The sequence below is a fragment of the Sinohyriopsis cumingii genome, chromosome 17 (assembly GCF_028554795.1).
Source record: "Sinohyriopsis cumingii isolate HCF-2022 chromosome 17, ASM2855479v2, whole genome shotgun sequence".
Taxonomy (NCBI): domain Eukaryota; kingdom Metazoa; phylum Mollusca; class Bivalvia; order Unionida; family Unionidae; genus Sinohyriopsis; species Sinohyriopsis cumingii.
The window spans coordinates 32,556,347-32,579,359 of NC_142977.1; the positions used below are offsets into that span (position 1 = coordinate 32,556,347).

Here is a 23,013-nt window from a genome sequence, read left to right on the forward strand (position 1 = left end):
ATGAACGTAAATCCCAAAATTCCCAGTATGATTATGCTGGAGCCTTCCAAGATACGATACACCAAAGACGCTATTGAATGTCCACTTCGTGACACGAGGTGGCCTACGGTTCAGCGTCGTCTTTTAGATCTTCTTGAGACTGAAAATCACAAACCGTTGGAGGCTTACTTGGCTTACGATATATATTGGGTTAAGGAGGAAAATGATGTACTTTGGTCCCTCAAGGATCATCCAGATTGGACAAAATTCAAGCGAAAGCTAAAAGTTCTTGTCATTAAAGATACTGATGCCTTTCTGGATTTCATGCGGAAAGAGAAACCGTGGCTCCAGATCAGTGACATATTGCAAATTGGACAGAACATTGAGTTTATAAATTAGTCCTTTTTCTCATTTTAAAGAGTAGGAATTTTGTTCCATGTACATTGGATAAGAAATTAGTTTTAACGCACTTTTAACACATATTTGGATATATCATGCCGAAAAAAACATACCTTTCCTGCAGATACGCTGAGAGAGGAAGAGGGTATCGAATCTACAACATTGAATAACGAGTCCAACGCACTACCAACGGAGCTACGACGGCTCTATTCACTTTAGATAAAACAATTTATCTATGTACTGTATCGGTTATTTTCTGTATTGTTATCACCTAGAAACAGTAAACGCCTTAAAAAGGAAGAACTATACTCATTTTCTGGATTTTTTTCTCATTCATTTCATCGGAATATGGGAACAGAAGTGAGCGTTTTTCGCACACATCATGAACACAGGCTTACTTTTTTCTAGTATTTTATATCTCAGTTTATCGCTATTTTAAAATGCCTTAGGTTGTCTATGAAAATGAATCAAACTGAGTGTGGAAGGATAGGATGGAAAGGACAGGTACGTCCATAGTTTGATTTATTTATATCAAAACCATTATTTTTCTTATTGCGTATGCTGACTATCCCCCGTATACCGAGGAGAAAAGTAAGGAATTTCTGCATATATCAAACAGGCAGTACCGTGTTACTTTAACGTAAGCTCAATTTAGCGTTGCCAGTCTTACTGGTTATTCGAAATGATTTACAATCAGTACAACTATCGTGGTCATCGTATTGTACAACGGACTGACAAACAGTCGTTAAGAAAATCGCATGCAGAAAAGTCAATGACTTGTAGGAAGTTGGTTTAAGTTCATAAAGGCCGCACCTTTGCAGAAATAAGTAAATTGCATTTTCGGAAAATGCTTGACATGGACATCTCAGAGTAACTGATAGCGAAAGTAGTGGATATTTTACGTCTGAAAAATATATTCAAAAGTTTGTAAACTGTTTATTCTGCAAAGTCTGTTCCTTTAATTCGTGTTTTCTTGTATAATTTCGATAACGTTGTTTGGTACTATATGTTTATAATGCCTAACGTACTTTCAAACTATGTAAAATATATATTTTGACTCACAAGGGGAAAATTATAAATTCTCTATAGCGGAAAATGAATTTAAAATGTGTATCATATTTTATCTCAAACTATTTAGGTCATTGGTTTCTTTTTCTTTAATTATTCGATGGAAGGAGAACGAAATTGATATATCTTTTTAAATATGCATGCGTGTTCTCTTGAAACATTTTTTAGCGTTAGTGTTAAACGTCCAATCAGTTCAGATATTGTAGAGACAAAGAGTCTCCAATGATCCATTTTTAAGAAAACAAATTATTTTCTTTCAGTAATACGAATAACACCTACATTATATAAACGAACATTTAGAATTGGTTACATTTATCTTACTAAGCCGGTGACACAAAATAAGTATGAAACAAACCTCAAATCATTCGATGAAGCAAAGAAAAATGGGGTTGTGGATACAGTGTGTAGGGAAAACAATGGAGCTTACAATAAGCTATGGAGATCCTTGTATTAGCCTTGTCATCATAACAATGCTTTTAAGTTTCTAAACTAAGTCGCTTTCGTCAGTAAATTTCAAATGGAAACTACTGGATGATGCCAGTAGTGTTTACATAGCTAGACTACACACACACACACACACACAGATATATATATATATATATATATATATATATATATATATATATATATATATATATATATATATATATATGTTTAATTTTTAATTTATTCAGTGTTAATGTAATGTTATTTAGTGACATGACTACTAAGTGAATTGCTTTTTACAGGTGCTTATGCTCGCTTTCCATTATTTGGAATTTTATTAGCAAACAGCAGCATATACATACGCAATTGTTTCACACAATCTTTTGTTTCGTAAAATTCAGATTTTGTATTCTCCCGTTGAACATATCAGTAAACAAATCAGTGTCAAGTTTAAACTCATTACATGTCAAGTTTGTACTTGTCCAATTGTACGCAAGTAGTGTATATGTGCACTTTGGATTATATATGGATACATGCGCGTATGTGCTCACAGAAAAAGACTGAAAGTACATGGTGACTACATGTACGAATTGTACGCATTATAAAGATGTTTTCACATTGTTGCGTATGTAATGCTATCAAGTGGTTTATGATCAAAATTTACTTTGCTATTCTGACAATTTTCTTTTCATTTTGCATTTACCCCTTTATTTCCTATCCAAACATAATGCGACCTGGTGGTATCGACTACAGAAACTTTAATTGAAAATGATAAGTGACTCTCGTTAAATTTATTTTTGATTGGTTTTTTCATTGAATACGGACGTATTTCCATTTCTGAATATAAAAACTAATTATGTTTCGCACAATCAACGTGGTCAAATTGTATTTACCTAATGTATAGCCAAAATTGTCATGTTTGAAATAATGAAGCAAGTTTTCTTCAATTTTTTACCTAACTTGATAAAGACCTCACAACCAAAAGCTGTACACAGTTCTCTCATTTTCGTTGTAGTTAAGAGTCTTCTAGTCTAGATTCATCCGAAAAAGAAACACACACACACACACACACACACACACACACATACATACATACATACATACATACATACATACTCTTATGTGATATGATTTAATTTATATCTGATTTAAATGTTTGTTAGCTTTAAAATCTTTTTATTTTTGAACTTAATTTGTGTCAAAATAATGTTATTCTGTTTACTAGGAACTCGATACGTTTTCCAGAAAATAGTTTGACTGTTCATTTCTGTAAACATGATAAGGGTGACCTGATTCCTGACCTTAATTCAAATTAGTAGCAGTCATGTCAGCAAGATTTATATATTTATTTTTATTGTGGGAATAATAAGGTTGAGATCGAGGCTGTGTTGAATACGTGACCGTCGACTTGTTAATAGCTTTTAGTGAAGAAAAACACTTTTATTCTCGGAGTATAATGATTTGTTTTTATTAAGAACATACAGAGGCTCCGTGATATTTTTTTAATATGTAAACATGATCACGTGACCCTTATCCGGGCATCTGTTTTGCGTAAAATTCAAGTTTTAAACCATTGTTTAGAGAAAAGAATCTGTTTGGCTTCTAAACACTGAGACGTAAAGGTGTTTCTTTTGTTGTGTCATTTTGGGAATTACATTTTAATGTTTGTTCAGATTATTTAGATTCAAAGAGATTAATTCGTTTCTCTGGAAATATTTTTGAGTGCTCAAACAACAAAGACATTTCTTAAAAATTTTATTCGGATTTCAAACACCTGATTATTTTTTGTGTTTTAACCAAGAAGTGTAGACCACAACACAATACAGGATACAGCATACGTCATCGCCTTCCATCTTGGATTCTTCATCGGGATTCGATCTTGATTTCGCTAGAACATTCCAGTATTAGGCTTCTAAACATTTATTCGTGGATTATTGTTGGATTTTTTGGGATTTGATTCTTAAAACAGTACGTTCTTATTTTTATCATTACATTATTTTTCCAGGAAAATAAATTATATGTTACATTTTTCAAAGCTTGTTGTTTTCACTATTTCTTGTGTTATGTTTATTCGAGCCTAAACACGTAACAGAAGAACACATTCATATTTACATACGTCGATACGTACATACATACGTCGATACATACATACATACATAAATATATACATACATACACACATACATACGTATGTACATACATGCATACATACATGCATACATACATACATACATACATACATACATACATACATACATACATACATACATACATGTAGTCTCGCTCCGAACGTGATTCTCTCCACAGGATTTGGAGCAGTCTGTATAGACTGCTGTGAATCTATGGCATTTATTTTCTGTCTCCGAGGGAAATTTTGTCCTTATATAAAATGTTTTTTGTGACCCATATTCTAAGGCATTAAAATTTATTGTTAGTGTTTTACTGATCAATGGAGAAGGGTGTGAGAAATTTACCATTTCTGCCTGTAAGTCCTTTACATTTAGTTGGGGTGGGGGTGGGGAGGTCATGGATTTTTTGCCCACTGGTAAATTTGGGACCACCGGTGCAGATAGCTAGAGCTAGATATTGAATTCGGTAAAGTCTCGTCAATGAAGTTGGGTTTTCTGAGGCATATGCCAGGCATCCATAAACTATTTTTGAGCTAATGAATGTCCTATGTAATGTGAAACGTGTGTCCTGGTCCGCTACTTTCCAATCGGTTTCGTTCATATTCCTCAAGAGGTTATTTTCCCGCCCACATCTTTTCATGACTCATCCATATCTTTGCCCCATGAAACATTCTCATAAATTATCATCCATGAATTTAGCTGATTTGTTCAGTGTAATTAATGTTCTTGTTTGTGTATTATTTATGGGGTCTTATGCGAATGTTTTTTTTGGGAGCAAACAGTACTCCGGTAGTTTTACCCTAAGCTAATCTGAAACCCCTTCTCTCAGCTCATTTCCCAATCCCATCCAGTCCGACCTACATGTTGCCCAGCACAGTTTCACTGGTTGAGTTGTCCGCTTTCCAGACTCTAATGTCGTCGGAAAACACTGCGACTGATCTAGGTTATTGATCATTATATTGAATAGTGAGGGACTAAGTATAATGCCCTGTGGAGTACAATTTTGAGCTCGTGTATGTCTGATAGTTCGCCATCTACTCTAAGCTAAATTATTCGACCTGTTGGAAAATTTACAATCTATTTGCGGATGCGTCCTGTCAATCTACAGTGGTTAAGTTTAATAATTAATCCTTTTGTCCATATAAGATGATAAGCTTTATCTTAGCCATGGAACACTGATATTAGCTTTCTATCGCATTCTCTTTTAGCATTAGAAGATAATTTTATGTTTGACTCCAAGCGAATAAGTTGATCTGTAGTTGATTTTGAAATAGCAAATTGGTACTTTCCAGGTTAGTGTTTCAACATGTTATTAATCATTGTTGCCATTGTTTTACGTATATGGTTTGTAAGTGAGACTAGTATGTATGAATTTGCATCAGGGGATCCTTTCGGGTTTCTGGATAGGAGTTCCCATCGCCTGCTTCCAAGGCGTTGGAATTTCTTTCGAATTCCAGATCGAATTCAACAACTCCAAAATCGCTTGTTCAAATTTTTTTGGAGATTTTTATTTTTTCTAGATCTCGTGGTCCAAAGAATTATTTCCGGAGGATGTAGTTTTGTTATTTTTTATTTTTGTGGTTTTCTTTAATTGCTTTTTCAAACACCTTTCTCAGTTCATACATCGTCAAGTCTGCGTTTAAGGGATTTTTGTAAAAGCATAACGGGAATCTTTTTCCACCCGTGCTTGGAGCATGGTCGAGTGATTCATATTTCTGCTCATACCAGAAAAATGCTCAGCCATTTTGTCTGCTTTTTCTTTATTTGTAATTAAGCCGGAGAGTTGGGGGTTGCAAAGATGTTTTGTCCTTATTTTCTTTGTATTGGTCCATACTTGTTCTGAGTTAGTACTATGATTTGACGATGAACACACATGTTTTCATGAATTTCAACTATATTTTGTCCAATTGTTCTATGCTGTTGTCGTGTACTCATCTCTTCAGACATAGAGCGAAACGTTTTCCAGTCGGCCTTATCAAATCTCCAACCTGGTATAATTGATGTGTTTGTTATTTGTATGAGATATTGAAAGGTGGATGCTTAATAGCGTTCCTGTCTTTTCAAACTCTCATTCGGCTATTTCAGAGATTTGGGGAGTGTAAAGGGTCAGGAAAGTTTGTGATCCGTGCTCTTGGCCTATTCTGGAAAGACGGTCTGTCTCTTTAATTAACGTCGTGTTCGACAATTCTGCGATGGCGGACGAGTTGTTGCTTGCCAAGCAAGCTACTTCGGTTCTCCTCGGGTGGTAGGCAAACAAGTTCAGCCATCCGACTCACTATGGCATACAAAATGTGCTAATACAGTTAGTCCATCGGTGGCGATCACGAAAACAGCTTCAGTTATCTTTTGTCAAGTGGTGTGTACCGAGATGAGTAGTGATACCACTCTGGGCACGAAAGTCTCTCTCGCACGTAGAGCACACCAGGGTTGGTATAGAAGTAGATGTGATGTCAGCTCTGGCCTTACGAGTGTCGCGTTTCTTCTGCGCCTCCGCAATTTTCTGTCGTTACGCCACGCGGGCGCCATTTGAGATCTTGCTGTACAAGGAGGTATTGTCTTGCGCAAGGGTCTCATAGCAGACAATTTGGATATGCAGGTTTTCAATGATACGTTCATTAAGTCATTAACGCGCTTCATTTGTCCTCCAATGGTGCATTTTCCCTCACGAAGTTCGCCATACAGCAGCTGTTTTAGAACCCGTTTCTTGAGTCTACAGACGATAAGTCCTGCCCATAAACCTTGGCCCTCTGGGACGTGACGACATATTGGATGCCGGCCTATCGAGAACCTCGGTATCGGTACGTTTGTCTTGATAGTCTTATATGCGTAATCTTTGGAGTCAGCTCATGTGGAAATGAGTTCTCGGGAATATCTGCTATAGAGAGTCAACGTCTCGCTGGCATACATAACAGTGGTGAGCACTGCAGCAGGGTACACTATCAGTTTGGTGGTGACAGTGATTCCTCTACGGTCTCACACATTCCCACAAAGTCTACCGAAGGGACTGAGCTGCATTTACCAAGTCTGCTGATGACCTCAATATCAATGTTAAGTACTCTTGAGAGGTTACTGTCGACAGCCTGCAGTTTCTGACCCTTCACTGTGATACTTGATTCGCAGTGTGGCTTCCCAGGGCAGGTTGGTACATGACTTCAATCTTTTTGGTGCTGATCATGATGCCGTACTTGTCTCATACCTCAGCAAGCCTGTCCATGCTGGTTTGTATTTCTTCTAAGCTGGCATTGAGGGCGCAGTCATCAGCAACGAGGAAATCCAGGAAGGCTGTTTTTCTTTTCGTTCGTGACTGCATGCAGTCGCCTGGGGTTGAACTACTTTCTGCCAGTCCATTATCTGACATGGATGTCCTCATCATTGTTTTAAAACGTATATGTGAGCGCGGCAGTGAAGATCATATTGGAGAGTGTAGGTGCTAGAACGCAGCCTTGTTTGAAGCCATATGCGACTGGGAATGCATCTGAGGGTTTTCCTTCATCCATTACGTGGGCCATCTTGCCGTCGTGTAACTGGTGAACGACTATGATGAACTTTGGACAGCCGGAGATAGCCACGATCTTCTAAAGTCCAACTCTTCTGAATGTGTCAAACGCTTTGGTAGGGTCAATAAAGGTTGCGAAGAGATCTCTGTGTTGCTCCAGGCATTTCTCCTTAAGCTGTTGTGCAACAAATATTATGATTATTGTCCCACGGCATCCATGGAAGGTACAATGGCTTTGTGAAGTAGACCCTGCTCAAGATGGTGAATGAGGCGATTGAGCAGGATGCGAGAAAGTATCTTGCCAACAACTGACAGGAGGAAGATTCCTCTGTGGATGTCGAAGCACTGACAGACATTTCTTTTGTAGAGGTGGACTATATAGACGTCCTTAAATACCATAGGGACCACTTCTTCATTTCATGTTTCTTGGGAGATGTTTGTGAACTTCTACAGGAATACAGATCCCCTAGCATTTTACACCTAGGTAGGTATGTCATCTGATCCTGGGATCTTCACAGGACAGATGACTAATGGCTTTCTTGCACTATGGGCGGAGTGTCACACACACCACAGTTTCAATCTGAGGCAAGCGTTCGTGGTTTCATCGTTGATCGATGATGGACGTTTGAGGACGTCATTGAATTCTTCGGCCCATTACTTCAAGATTGAGACTTGTCAGTAAGCATTGTTGTCCCATATGCACTGAAGAGCGGAGAAGACCAGGAGAGGACCCGGGGCTGCAGGCATTTGTAATGGCGTAATAGAAGCGCTTTGAGTCATTTTTGTGTGAATAGGCCGGAATCTTGTCTGCTTTACTGCTGGGCCAGGATTCCTGCATAATGCGAACCTTTGATGAACTTTACTGCGCATACCGTCGAAGACTGCCCTCTTGGAGGCTGATGAAGGGTCATTCAGAAGGGCTCTGAGAAGTCTATGTTTTTTTCCGCGAGCAGTGTTTTTATCTCCTGATTGTTCTCATCGAACCGGTCTTGGTTCCTTCGTGACATGTGTCCTTGATATAAGATGTCAGTTGAATAGGCAGTGTCTATAAAGGAGGCCTAGCCAGATGCCGCAGTTGCCTGGCCAAGCTACAGAACTTCTAGTTTGCTATCCAGGATCTTTGAGAGGCTTTCGGCGGTTTAGCTATTTTTCAGCTTCGAGATGGTTAGTCTCTGTACAGTTTTTAGAAGCTGGGCTAGCTGTAAAGACCAGTCCAACAATCCGTACCACGCATGGCCTTCGTTGCTCGTACGCCCTTTCTGTCCTTCATGATGTTGATGAAACAACGATGAGATGACAATGCTTTAAAAGTGGGTACATCCTTTACGTCTAGATACGGGTCTGTGGGCGGAACAAAGTATTGGTGATGACGAGATTGTGTGAGGCGCTCATATTGAGCAGCCGGAGAACATTAATGTTGCACATACCGACACCGTACATTTAGACAACTCCTTCCCAGGTCTGGCAGTCAGTCCGCATTCTAGAGTTAAAGTCGCCAAGAATGGCGTGCGTTTCCTATTTCGGGGTGGTTGAAATGAGAGAATCCAGTTCTTCATCGAATTTATCTTTGACATCGTCTCTGTTGGTCATTGTTGGAGCATAAGCGCTGATAAACCTTGTACACTTCTTGTTTTGCAGTGGAAGCTGTAAAGTCACTAGCCGATCATGAGGCCCTCGGGAAGACCGGTAAGCTTGCGCACTAAATCAGACTTGATCGCGATTCCAACTCTTGCCCTGTGACGTTCTTCACTAGTACGGCCACTCCAGAAGAACGTATAGCCATCACCCACTTCTGACATCTTGCCTTCGTCTGCTAGGTGGGTCATATTCAAAGCTGCTATGTGTATATTGCATCGTGCTAGTTCCTTAGCAACCAGTACAAAGTGTGCTACTTTGTTATCGTTAGATGTGAATGGGGACACCACCCTACGACACCCCGGTTCCTTTAAACACGCTCTTTTGGGATTTCAGTTAAAGATAAGAATGGAAAGTGGACCACTACTCCTTTTTTGATGGCCAGAGGTGGTCGAGGAGAACTGCACCGTCAAGGGCTTCGACGTCACAGGCCAAAGTAAATCCATCCAGGGATATATAGGTCCAAAGGTACCATCTTGCACTGGATTATGAATATATGTCATCTGTGCTTTTGGAAGTTGTAGGGAGCCAATGAACAGGGATTTTAGATAGCATTGGTTTGTGCCCTAAGTTTATGGGTTTTTTTCTCACCTCTTTTTGTTGGTTATTATTTGTTTATAAGTTCAGTTGTTATAACGGTGTATGACATGACTTGCTGGTTGAGTGATTTAACCACCTTATATCTTTTAATTGATATGCTGGAGTTTCGATAACATAAATATAATGGTACTTCAGCTAATTAAAATGAATTTACCGCATTCTGTGATCGGACCTGGAGGATTCAGCTTATATTACCATATAATTTCTAATTTAGTGGTCAGTTTTATTGGACCTTATAGTATTTCCCTTTCATGGCTAATATCAATCTGCCGCCATGGGCTTAGGACCACCTAATATTTCTAAGTTTTTGTTTTCTATTATTTACATTATTATTGGTTCAATTTTTACAACCCTCTGCGGCTGGACCTGTTGGTCTGGGCTTATGACCACCTTATTTTGGTTAACTGATGTTTGTGGACGTAGAGTAGTTGGGTCATTTTTGTAATTACTTTTGGGCACTTCGCCATTACTTGTGCAAGTAGATGTTAAATTAGATATAGTGGATAAAAACAGAATAATAGTTTGGTTAGTTATATGCTTAGTCCTAATTTTGCAAAATATATTGAGTTTATCTATTTAGTGTGTTCTAAGAAAATATATTATTGAATATGTTCAGGTGTTTTTATTAATTTTTAATATTGATTTAGAATTCTATTATATCATTTTATTGTACATTTATTTGGAGAGACTTACCATAATAGTCCAATTTAAGGGATCCGGGGGCATCTTTTCTCCACCTGAGTTAGGAACTGACGCATTTGCGCTGATGCGCCCTAGTGGCCAGCCCTCTTCCCCTTCTCGAAGGATTGAGTCTCTATTTATCGTATATTCTTTTAAGATTATTTTGTGTTCATTATAGAAATTGTGTTATAGACTGGGATTATAGCAAATTTCGTAAATGTCCATGAAAATGGAGAGCTGGTCACTTGTGATGAAGGACGTCTCTGCATGTTCAATCATTTCGAGCTTTTGTGTGGTTGTGCACAGTTAACCTTTTCCTATCCCGCTGGAATCGACAAAGAAGTTTTGGGGCTGCAGAATAGACAAAAGTCATTAGAATACCCAGGAGGCATTTTATACCATCTTCAGAATTGTATTATTGATCTCTGAAGCAACGTTTCTTCTCCACGAAGTACCAACAGCTTACGTAAGATCTGGCACAGACGTTCCTTAAACTATTTCATGTATTTGGACTATAACGAAGAGAAAATAATAATAATAATAATAATAATAATAATAATAATAATACAGAATAAACCAATATCGGAAAAGGACACTTACAACCAATGGCATTGATTCCTTTCAAATTCACCCTCATGGCATTTTGAGCAGGATGCTAATATTGCAATTTCCATAAATGGATTCCCAACACTAAAAACAGTGAGTAAGAATTTAGCATCAATTTATTTTTAACGATAATAAAGGTTTTGTTGTACTGATTACAAAGAGACTACATCACAGACGAAATATCAGCTTTCCAAATAGAGCCAGAACAAATACATCTGCTTCAAAAACGCAACTATACTGATTGCGTTTCCTAACCAGAATTTCCTCGCGCGGAATTCGAATAGCGGTTTCAGGAAAACTATACCAGTGTCGGTTCTGTCTAAGTTCATCGAACATTGTAGCCGAGATGTTAAATCACCCGGAAACGTTGATATAAGTGATAATTTTCATAACTCAAAAAGGAAAAACAGCACAGTACAAGAGTGTACAACAGTGCACGATCAGCACAAGTAATACGTCCGAAAACTTGTCAAGAATCATCAAATGAAGGTAAAATTAACTTCAAAAGTAACCAAAGTTACCCTTCATCGATCACGGAGAACATTTTTAGGAATAGCAGACAGGCTTGAATTTCATCCAGTTCAAATTCATTAGAATCAATAAACGATTAGGTGCCCGTTGAAAAATATATATTTCCCTATTCAGAGAAGCAGCGCATGTGTGACAAACAGTTCCGAAAGTTAGTAAAAAAATATTTATTCAGACTCGTGTGTGACCAACCATGTTCAAAATCAGGAGCGTAAAAGAGTATAATTGTCCGCCGTTGGATCATCTTTGTCAACAACATGAACTCACAGAGCTGAAGCCAGAGTCGAATCAATCAGTTGTTCAGTTTCTTGCTGTATATCAGACTTAGATAATCCCCAAATGCATGTTGGAGTAATGCTGGTGCCACACAAAATATGATAAACCCCACACACTATTGAACAAAATCCACTGTGTGATAACATGTGGCCTACGATGCATGGTCAACCTCGAAATCTTATTGCTACGGAAAGTCTAAACCAATTGTAGATTTTTCTAGGTTTACTACGTCTTCTGGTCAAAGGTAACTGTTTTTTTTTTCTAAATATTTTGCACGCACTATTAACTTCAAAGTAATCAAGGAGGACTAATTAGGGGAAAAGGTGTAAATGAGCGAACTATCGAGTCTTATTTCTACTGACTTCTTGTTTTCTTTTAATTACGGATTATTTCCCCGTAGCTGGCAGCCAAGGATTTTTAGCAATACCTTTAAGATAACCCCGTGATTACGATAACTTGAAGAATTAAGTGTAGTTTCATTTTAAGCATTGAAAACTTAAAGGCAACATTTATGTTCCAATCTGTATATCATATGAGTATCGAGGCAGTGTGTCGATACGCAGCCCATTTTTTATTTTAATTTATTTTCATGTCCATTTTGTAGTTTTGTAGGATTTTACAAATTCTTTGTATTAATCACCAATATCGTGGTTCACTCACAATGCATGGATAATAATCTGTGAAATAAATTTCGTTACAGAGCTTTCATCGTCCTGTAGTAAGCTGACTTTCATCCAGAATGGTAGCTGTAAAACATAAAGAGCTTTGTTTATATAGGTCAATTGAATACTCAGGGAATGTAGCCTTTGCAAATGAAAAAGTCAATACGTATGACCAAACAAATATAAAAAAAAATCAACTCATTCTCCGGACAGTTAAACCATTAGATTGTGCTAATGAATCAGTATTTAGTTTTCAGTGGGTATTGTCATCCTCGGTACGATACACCACGATACTATTGCATTGTAAACACAAAACCTGGTGACAGGTAGCCTGCAGTACAGCATCAGTTTTCTGGTTTTGCCAATTTCTCTAAGCTGAAGATATCTAAAAGGCTTTTACTGAGATTTTTGTACATCTTGGGCTAAGGATGGCAAAGAGATGATTCGAGTGGTAAAATGTCTGCAGAGTTTTACAAAATGGAAATGAACCAAAGTAACAGGATCGGATACTAAAGATAAACTTTTCATTCTTTAGTCGGAAATAAAAACATTGTGCTCCCAATCAGTGAAGTGATTCTACTGGTTAAATGTACAATGAAATGGTTCACTAACTTTCAAACTACCTGTCAGAATAGTAGAGGCATGATAATTCTCAATCAATTACCATGTTTATATCAGCTCAGACCGAGTACGAACTTTGAAAGCATAAACTAACAGACTCATTAATAATTCCCTCTTTCGTCTGTGTCACATTAGAGATTCGTCATGGCTCAACAGTACCTCTATGGCATTAAATGTCGTGTCAACCAAATTTAACCTCTAATTTTTACGAAAGCCTTTATTAACATCCGTTTAATTAAAAATTCTACACATCCTTCATCGTATGAATGAAACCTGAATACAAGTCATTGCTACGTTGCTGCCATGGAAGCGAGCATGTACGCGGTGCGATTCTCATGCAACAGTGAATGAAAATAAGAATGTTAAGGGGGATGGAATACCATGTAGCCAAATAAACACAAAGCAACGTTGCTTTTACAAAATATTAGGCAATCCATCAATAAATATTGAAGTCACTATTATGAAAAAGAAGAGCCGGAAAATTTTGTTTAAGGCTACAAAAGTCTTTGTAATGTCCCGATGTTACTGTTATGGTGGTACGTAAAAAATGAAACTACAATGTGCGGTCATGATAGCTGCCAGGGTATTGTGCTCCATCGACCTTGGATAATACCTCAACAAATGGGGTATAAATTCAATTTGGAGTCGCTTCTGTTTCATTCAGTTCTGAGTAAAGGGTTCCACAAAGCCATTCAGAGTTGATGCAAGTACACTGTTTACGTGAAAAGATGTAGTTAACTAATAGTTGTATGTAAGTTCATGTGGACTCTCTCTCTCTCTCTCTCTCTCTCTCTCTCACGCACACACACGCACACACACACAGACACACACACACACACACAAACAACAAGCGATCCCTTGCCGTCCATATTCAATATTATTTTAAACATCATGTTTATTTTCTATTTGTTTCATTGCAATTAAGTGATAATTTTATCTAGATGAGATCTAGATCAACTGATTTTGCAGCCGTAATGTCAGGTAGGAAAGGTTGCCGTCATTGTCGTCTCGTAGCCATCATATTTATGTCCTCGTCAGCTATCTATGTTTCCTTCGCTATGTTTATTTCGTTGCCAGCTGTGGTTCATCGGATGTGTCCACGCGTTTTCCATATAAGGAAGCGGTGAATATATTTTCCTAAGGTTAATTCTAATGGATATTGGCCGGTCGCATCAACGTTAAAATAATATGTAAGATGCATATAACAAAATAGGTCATTAACTGAGTATTGAAATATATTGTGAGCGAGGTTATGTGACATAGAATAAACGAGGACCCAATATTGCTTAATAATAAGTCGATACCCTATTTATTACATTCTTAGAAAAACAAGCATGTTAATCAGTATACTTTGCTCAAGGAAAAACACAAAACAAAAAATTATTTAAACGCTATTAAACATTTTGCACGTCCCTCATTGTATCAATGAAACCTGAACACGTGCAGTAATAATGCGACTTTACTTATGTGTAAGATCATGTTGCCAAGAAAGACAGCCAAATAATAGTATTAGAAAACAGGACTCAATACTGGAATGAATCTAGGAGATACAATTAGGAATGAAATGGATCCGAAGAAATGGTTAATTTCAAAGTGCTCTATACGTCAGGTTTACTGCCATGGTATTGTGTCCGACCTGAAAATAAGATTCAATGTAAAATCGTGTATGTTTCATTAAATTCCAAGTTCAGGAAAAATAGAATAATTTTCAAAGTGGACAAAAGTGTACTGTTTACGTGAAAGAAACATTGTTCACTGAAACAGTGTGTCAAGGGTCAACTTCTCTCACACACTCTCTCTCGCTCTCTCACACACACATACACACACACACACACACACACACACACACACTCACTGTCAATGAGGCTTTTTAATAATTGTTTTCTCCTTACAATTTAAGTCTTTAGATGTATTGGGATTTTCTTTTATTTAATTTTGGATAACATATTTTATTGCGCATGGAAGCCAGGTCTATTTTACATAAAGAACAATACCAATAATCATTATGCTCGGACAGTGCATTCTCTGGCACGGGTGTCTGGTAGTAAGGGCTGCTGTCATGATTCGACTCTAATAGGAATCAGATTTGTGATGTAATCAACGTTTGACGTTTATATCGCCATATTTTTATTTAGCCGTAGCAAGAAGTAGTTTATCGGATGTGGGTTTACCATGTACGGAAGCGTTGAATATTTGTACCTAACTACGGTGATTACCGATGGATATTGACTGGTAGCAACAACATTAAACTACTGGGACTGTTTGTTTATAAAGCATGTTGTTAGCATACCCATTTCATGATGTTTACATACAATTTTCTACATAGATACATTTAAAGTTACTTATATTATTATGCTGCCTACTTTTACATACGTTTCAATATGTGTATGCATTACAGTAAGTTATTTAAATAATGTGTAAGTAATGTAGTTCTTACAGGAAGAGAATGACACAAAAACGTATAAAAAATGAGAGTAACATAGTTTGATTAGTGGATGACATTAAGGAAACAAATTGTTATTCACCACATATAACAAATGCATACAAAATGACGTTCGTCTTCAACAACTTACATCTGTTGTTAATTTGACATCTTTTGTCTTTTCTTTCAATTTTCCACTGATCGCTTTTTTAATCATCAGATCATGGTTCAAAGACACCGGAATTTTTTAAAGTATTTTCAGCTGGGCATACTAAATTTTCTTTGACGTTTTAATTCAAATTTATTACGCAAACAGTGTACATTATATTTTTTTACTTTATGTATTTTTAATCCTTAAATTTTGTTAATTTTCTCAAATATTTCATAGTAACATGCGGAAACGAGCCGTGAATTTTTTTCTCGATGTCCCCTAGTGTGCTGCACAAAAGTACTCTATTCGTGATTGAACAAGTGTATGTATTGCTCAAGTTAGTCATGTAATGCTATTGTCCCTTCAAACCGTCGTCTAAGAGTGCGTCCATGAGAAGGGAAATTAAAAAGGAAAAATAGATCGAAGCCAACGTAATGTTTTTATATTTTAATTTATTTATTTATTCATTCATTTATTTTGTTCCTATTTACGTATAACATAGACTTCTTCCACATTCGATGCTATTTATCCGTTTATTTTCCCTACGTCTCTGGACAATTTTCATGAAAAACCTATCTATTTGTACCATCAAGCACAGCTTTAGTTTATAACATGATAGCAATTAGCTAATGAGTGTCCAAAAAATGACTAGTCACAGAGGAATGCAAAGTAATGTAAATGTATTTTTATTCGTGGTTATGCTGAGTTTTCGATTTGCCGATGTTAAGCATTTCTCTGCTCTTTAATTTCCCTGATCGGCTTTTTTTATATGCTTTGTATAGGCAAACTTGTGCTATCTAATTTTTTGGAAAGTTTCTTCTGGTCATTTCCGTAAAACAAAAATAATAACACGCTAATATATAAATTTGCAGTATTGTACTTGATGATATGGTTTCATATATATCTATCTTCGAATCGTTTCGAAAATCATATCAAATGTTCATTCAGACGAACATTTCTACACCCTCTTAACCTGCTACAAGAGTTGCCTCCCTTGTATGTTTCATGTTGCTGACAGGAAAGTGCATTAATTCGACAAATAAGTTTTTTTATACTTTATCTATCTCTTTACTTCGAATGATGAGAAGCAATATACAAAAGATTATTTGAAAGTAGCATACAGCCTTAACATGATGAGCATCTCTTACGTACAGAGATCTCTTATGTACACATGTACATTATCAGAGGTACTCATGTAGAATGTTCAGTGTAGTTTATTGTTTTTATGTATTATTATCGGGTTGAAACTGTTGTTTTTAAATTTTTACCATCAGTGATTTGCTTGAAAAACTGTGACGCATCACACACAATCAAATCTTATAACAGTTATATAGAATCTATGTTGGGGTTTGGGCCGAGACAAGGAAATCGCAGTCAAGGGTTTATATTATTCTTCTCCCCACGAGACTTGCCCGAGTGGGGAGACATATAATATAAACCCGCGACTGGGATTTCCTTGTCTCGGCCCAAACCCCAACATAGATTATTTTTCTCACCCAATAATTTCCTTTAAATTAAAAATTAATTTCTCACTTGTTCAATACAGTCAATGCAGTTCACGCGCAAATATTTACATGCGGTGCATTATCACAAATATGTTAACGAGGAATGTGGCGTGACCGTGTAATCCGAAGTAAACCGTTTCTATGCGCGAGCCAAAAAAATAACAACATAAAATTTTGCATAGTATTGAGGTATTATCACATTTAATATATGGATGCTATATGAAATTTAAAAAAAAATAGTTAATATTTAGTACAAGATAATGTTTCATTTTCATCAGTTCCAATTTAGAAAATTATATTGTAAAGAATAAAACGACACTGGGCCCACACCGACAGACACCACTACTGTATTGTTATAACGAAAAGTTACGTGTAGCATGAGTGTCCGTGTTTGGGTTATTCACGGATAATTAGAGATCAGACTCACTATCGTATATAACTCTCCTTCTTTTTGGAGGTGGTGAAACTGTTTGTGACTTACTTACGTTGTAATTAATATTGATTGTAAAAATTACCACCCTGTATCAAAGACCCTCCATATACAGACCCTAGCTGATAACCATGTGATGAAGTTTCAAGTTCAAGATTTCTTGGAAAATTTATATTTTCTGTCTTGGAAATATGGCAAGTGTTTTTACTAGTAGTGGAAGAACTTGCTACAGGGAAATTTGTTTGTGGAATAACGTGTGGATGGACGAATGATTCCCTCTGGCTGTTAAGTGCATTACTTGTCATCAAAGATTGCATGCACTTGTTTGATTCAACTGGGGCACAATGATGATGTTTAACAAGATTAGAAAGTATGCTTGACATAACACATTTCTGGCTATTACTATGTTTTTTGTAGTTGTTGAGAGAGTTGGGATTTTTGTTTTCTATTAGTTTCTGACATAGATATTTTCTCACGCTAGAGTTTGTAATGCGTTTAGAAGCCAAATCGGGCAAGTTTACTTTCAAAGCCATTTTTTTCATTAGCGAGTTAAGCTTTCGGGCACAAACTGGCGCACGTAAAAACCATTGCTCATTTGGCCCAGGTGCATGCACGTAAGTTACAAGGGCAAGGTAAAATGGATGGTCAGGGTTACCAAAATCAATTGAACGTTTGTTCATGAAACATTTGTAGATAGTTACCGGACATCTATATAGAGGGTTAGCGTACATTCTTGGCTTTTCATTTCTCGTGTTCTTTTTATGTCCTCTCCTGTCCTCGTCTTCGTCTGTCTCTCGTTAAACTCTAAATATTCCAGGTTAAGTTCGCAATCTTGCTTTAATGATATGTCTCCCCACTTTATGTTTCTGTGTTCTTCTCCCCCTCCCCTTACCCCAAAGTGCAAAGTATTATTAAACCATAAAGTGTTCAGTAAACGTGACGGTGTGCTGGGGCCCAAAAGCGAGCATTCATACAGTTTTTTATGTCATCATCAGTTACGGCATCAGCAGTTTTGGGTTTGTTTCCTTTTCCTTTCTTCTTCAAATCTTTCTGTTTACTTTTTAGGGCCTCTATTGCTTGGTAAAATTCAGGGCCATAAACCGAGCTGCAATTGTATCTGTTTCGTCTCAGATATCGTTCAAAACTTCCCATCATACCTAATAATAAATAATAATTGATCATAAAAAGCCATGTACCTAGGGTAACAAATCTCTCTCTCTCTCTCTCTCTCTCTCTCTCTCTCTCTCTCTCTGTTTTTTTTTTGTAATCATTTGTCATCCATGTTGGCGAGGGCCTAAATTGATTCATCAGTCAAATTCTTTCATTTATAAGGTAATTTACCTTTTAAAACTATGAATACAATTCTCGTTCATTACATAATATATGTTTGGGTAATCACTATTCATTCTTTCACTCATTTAAAAATTAATTTATGTTTCAAACAAATTGAATTTATATCAGTTGCGCTACGCATCATTTTATTTGCTCATACATTATTCTTCAAATTCACTTGTGTGTTATCAGTCAGTATGTATGCCATTTGTTACCTCTCAATGTTGTCGGCTCGTATTCACTTCCATCATTCTGACGAACTGAAAGGAAAAATCTTGAAAGAATGATGTTCAGGGCAGGTGCTGGCACTTGATGTATAGTGCGCGTCTCGTTGTTTTTCTCAAGATATTTTTCTAGTAGTTTTATGTGTCCCAATGTCTAGCGTTTGGTATTCATATTTTCTTGCTCTCAAACAAAATTTGTGACAAATTGTTCGTCCACTTCTGTAAATCTACTCTCTTTGACCGTTTCAGTGTTTTTTATTTCCACTCCTGATTTTGTTATTCTCTCCGACGAAAGTTGGTTCGGTTTCAGAGACACATTTATTTAATTTGTTTCCCAATCATCAGAAAGAAAGGAAAGATCATCTGACTCATGCAGTGGTGAATTTTCTGAAATTACTAGTTCATGATTTGCATAATTTGCGAAACTTCCATCGTCCAAAAAGCGTACTGATACTATATATGGAATAGATACCCAGTGGGTGGTAAATGGAATAGATACCCAGTGGGTGGTAAACATTTACGATTTTTGCTCTCCTACCTTTAAGAGTCGATATGTTTCCTAGTTTATAGTCCATTTTCTTTTTGTCTTATATTTATCGTTTTCTTTTTAGATCTTCTTTTTGAAAGTTATTTTTCTCTCTACTCCAAAAAATTATTGTGTTACATGTCCCAAAGTGTTAGCGTTTGTTTGATCAGAAAATAACTCCATCAGACCAAGCATAAGACAACAATGGTTACGTCCCTTGATAAAGTAGTCCGTGGCGCGTGGACACCTTGACAGAGACTATTGGTCTGAGATGACTAGACTGAGACAGGAAAAGTAAGGTTAGCAAAACAAGCAGATTTCTTTGTCGCATGGGTGAGAAATACTTATCACATGCACGAAATCAGTGTGATTTAACTTTGCTTTCATCTTAAAGGTCGAGAAATGACTTCATGCAGGCAATTTTTGTTATGGGAATACATTTTCAGATCCAAGTAATTATTGATAGTTCAGACACTTTCAGAAAAAAACTTATCTCTCTATCTATTTATCTATCTATCTATCTATCTATATATATATATATATATATATATATATATATATATATATATATATATATATATATATATATATATATATATATATATGGTGGAGAGGAGGAGGAAGAGGGGTGCTGGGGCTCTACTCCTAAAAATGAGCGAGAAACGACCGAAATGCTTTCTTGAGTAAATTGTTTACCTTTCAGTTACGTTGCTAAATTATGCCCTAGGAATGAGTAAAGTTAAGAATCTTCTGGTGGCTTAACCCCACCCAGTCACATGCATACATGCATACGCATGCACAAACATACGCACACTGGTACAAGTGAGGCAGATACTATTGGGTCCAGTCAGATGCACTGTTAAAGGAATTTCAGTTCTGTGACAAAGCTTGATCTCTATATTTTCGTCAGTGATTGCAAATACCGTTAATGGCGATCAGAATTCTCAGCCTGTTTTTTTTTTCTTTCTTCAACAAAAGCCACATATATGGCGGCTTACGATTTAAGGTCCTGTGCTGATGTTTGCAGATTATTGGCGTGAGGTTACCGACGTATACGAGTGTCAGGCGTTTTCCAGTTTGATGTTGTTGTTGTTGTTGTTGTAGGGTTTAACGCCATTTTTTAGCACCAGATAGGCTATACATGGCGGCCAGTGTTAATGGTGGAGGAAGAACCCGGGAAAACCCCGGAAAGAACCAACGACCCTCGAGAAGCTACTGGCAAGCTTACTCACATACCCACTTTGGCTGAATCCGAGACTCGAACCCACGCAGACAGAGGTGAGATGGTAGTGATCCGTAACGGACAGCGCTTTAGACCACTGGGCCACTCGGGGCCCCTTCCAGGTTGAATAAGTGATTTAAGAGACAGAATTTATATATAAAGGAATATCTAGGAATGCATTCTTCAGCAATAAGGTAAATTAAATTTTCTTTAAAAAAAAAATAAAGAGAAATAATGGAGTTATACAACCTAATGCAGGCTAATTCAATAGTAGTTAAACCGGCACGGACACTTTCATACTGGATCCCTTTCAGGTACTTGAGACACAGGTACATCTTTTGTTTAGCTTTCTTTTTCGGGGGGGGGGGGGTTGGTGGAGTGTTGTGTTTTTTTCTGCGTAAAGTTTAGTAAAAATTTGTAAAATTCTAGCGCTAACATTTCGATGGCACTTGACTCGTGGGTGTGCCATGTTTTAGTTTCCTTTGTTAAATGATACGCAGTAGTTCTTTCAATGTGCTGTCTTTTGAGGCAATAAATTTGGTATACGTCCATACTATCGGGTTTGATTAAAGCAATACATGATGGTTGTGTTTTTGTTTGCTCGTTCAGTACAATGAAACTGTCAGGTTGAATGAAGCTACTGATCTCATGAAGAAGAAAAATAGAACATACACTAAAGAAGGAGATAGACGAGTGTGTGTGTGTGTGTGTGTGTGTGTGTGTGTGTGTGTGTGTGTGACCTGGATTTTTAATGTAGTTTTTCTTTTTAAATTCAGTCATATCGCTACGATGTATGCAGTGTGGCAGTTCATAGTGATGTCTAGCACTTGAGTATCATGCCGCAGACATGTAACATGATGTCCCACCCAGTCACATTATCCAGACACCATGCCAACCAGTCCTAACACTAACCTCTGAATGCTGAGCGCCTAGTGAGGCAGGTGTTAGTACCATTTTTATAAGTCTTTGGTATGACTCGACCTGTGTTCGAACCCGCGACCTCCCGCATCCAAGCGGACGCTCTAGCCACTTTGCCACCTGAGCGGTGAGAAGATAGACAAAGATAAAGGACAGCGAGAATGATATCAACAAGACCCATCCACCGATTATTTATCCAGGTGTTTTATATTGACTTGGGAACCTTTGTTACTACCACGAATCTCTGTGCTACAAATGGAAAATGAAACTAGAAAATCCATATGCAGTTGGAATACTCTGCTCTTATCATTTTGAAGTTAAACAGTGTACTGCGTTGATAAGTTCCAATTACAATTTATACGACAGTTGAACACTGCTTATAAGAGGCAGCCAAGGTCACAATCTTTCAAACTGTCTGGTTTTACACACTGAAGTGCAGGAAGTGCAAGACCATATTCGTGAAGGATTAAGGACAAATTCTCGGATTTTACTGTACATTATTCTTATAAGTAATCATGGTAGGTTGTTAAAGTATTAAGGTTCGGACAGTGACTTGGGTGGGATGAAATGTTGAAGCTAACACCTTCGGAAATACGTTACTCGCAAGATAGCATTAGCTGCATTTTCACTGGTCGTCATAGGGGAAAGATGATTGGTGAAACGTTGGATGAACTTGTAGATGGCGACATTAGTGTGGATGATATTCCTACAATTTCGGTGGTTTTTAGGAATAGACTGTGGTTCGCTTATGATAATCGACGTTTGTGGGTATTCAAGCATTTCGAACTTCTAGGTGGTTGTACTCAAATATCTGTCATCAAAAGAACCTATTGGGATGAGGCTAAATATACAACATATAATGAAGGAAAGAGCATTAGAGTAAGGGGAGATCCAGGCGGTACTTGGTACTACAAATACACCAGGAGTCCTGAGAAATACAAGAACTATCTTCAACATCAGAACTTCAACAAATACAATGAATCTCTGAATCCAGGCTATGCAGATAGTTTCAGACTAGGTCTTTCAATAAGCAGTCATCAGAGTTCTTTGCGTTTGCAGCCTCAGAATGACTGGAGATACGATACAGAAGGAACCAGGATTAAAACAAACACTGATACATCACAGTGCATGTATGGCTCCCAGCAGCAGCAGCTCTTTGGATACCATAGAAATGAAT

At 37.2% G+C, this 23,013-nt stretch overlaps 1 pseudogene; it reads right to left on the minus strand.

Annotated features, from left to right (window-relative positions):
- Nucleotides 1–18,311: 18,311 nt before the first annotated feature.
- Nucleotides 18,312–19,745, minus strand: LOC149778373 (uncharacterized protein KIAA1958-like; annotated as a pseudogene).
- Nucleotides 19,746–23,013: the final 3,268 nt, after the last annotated feature.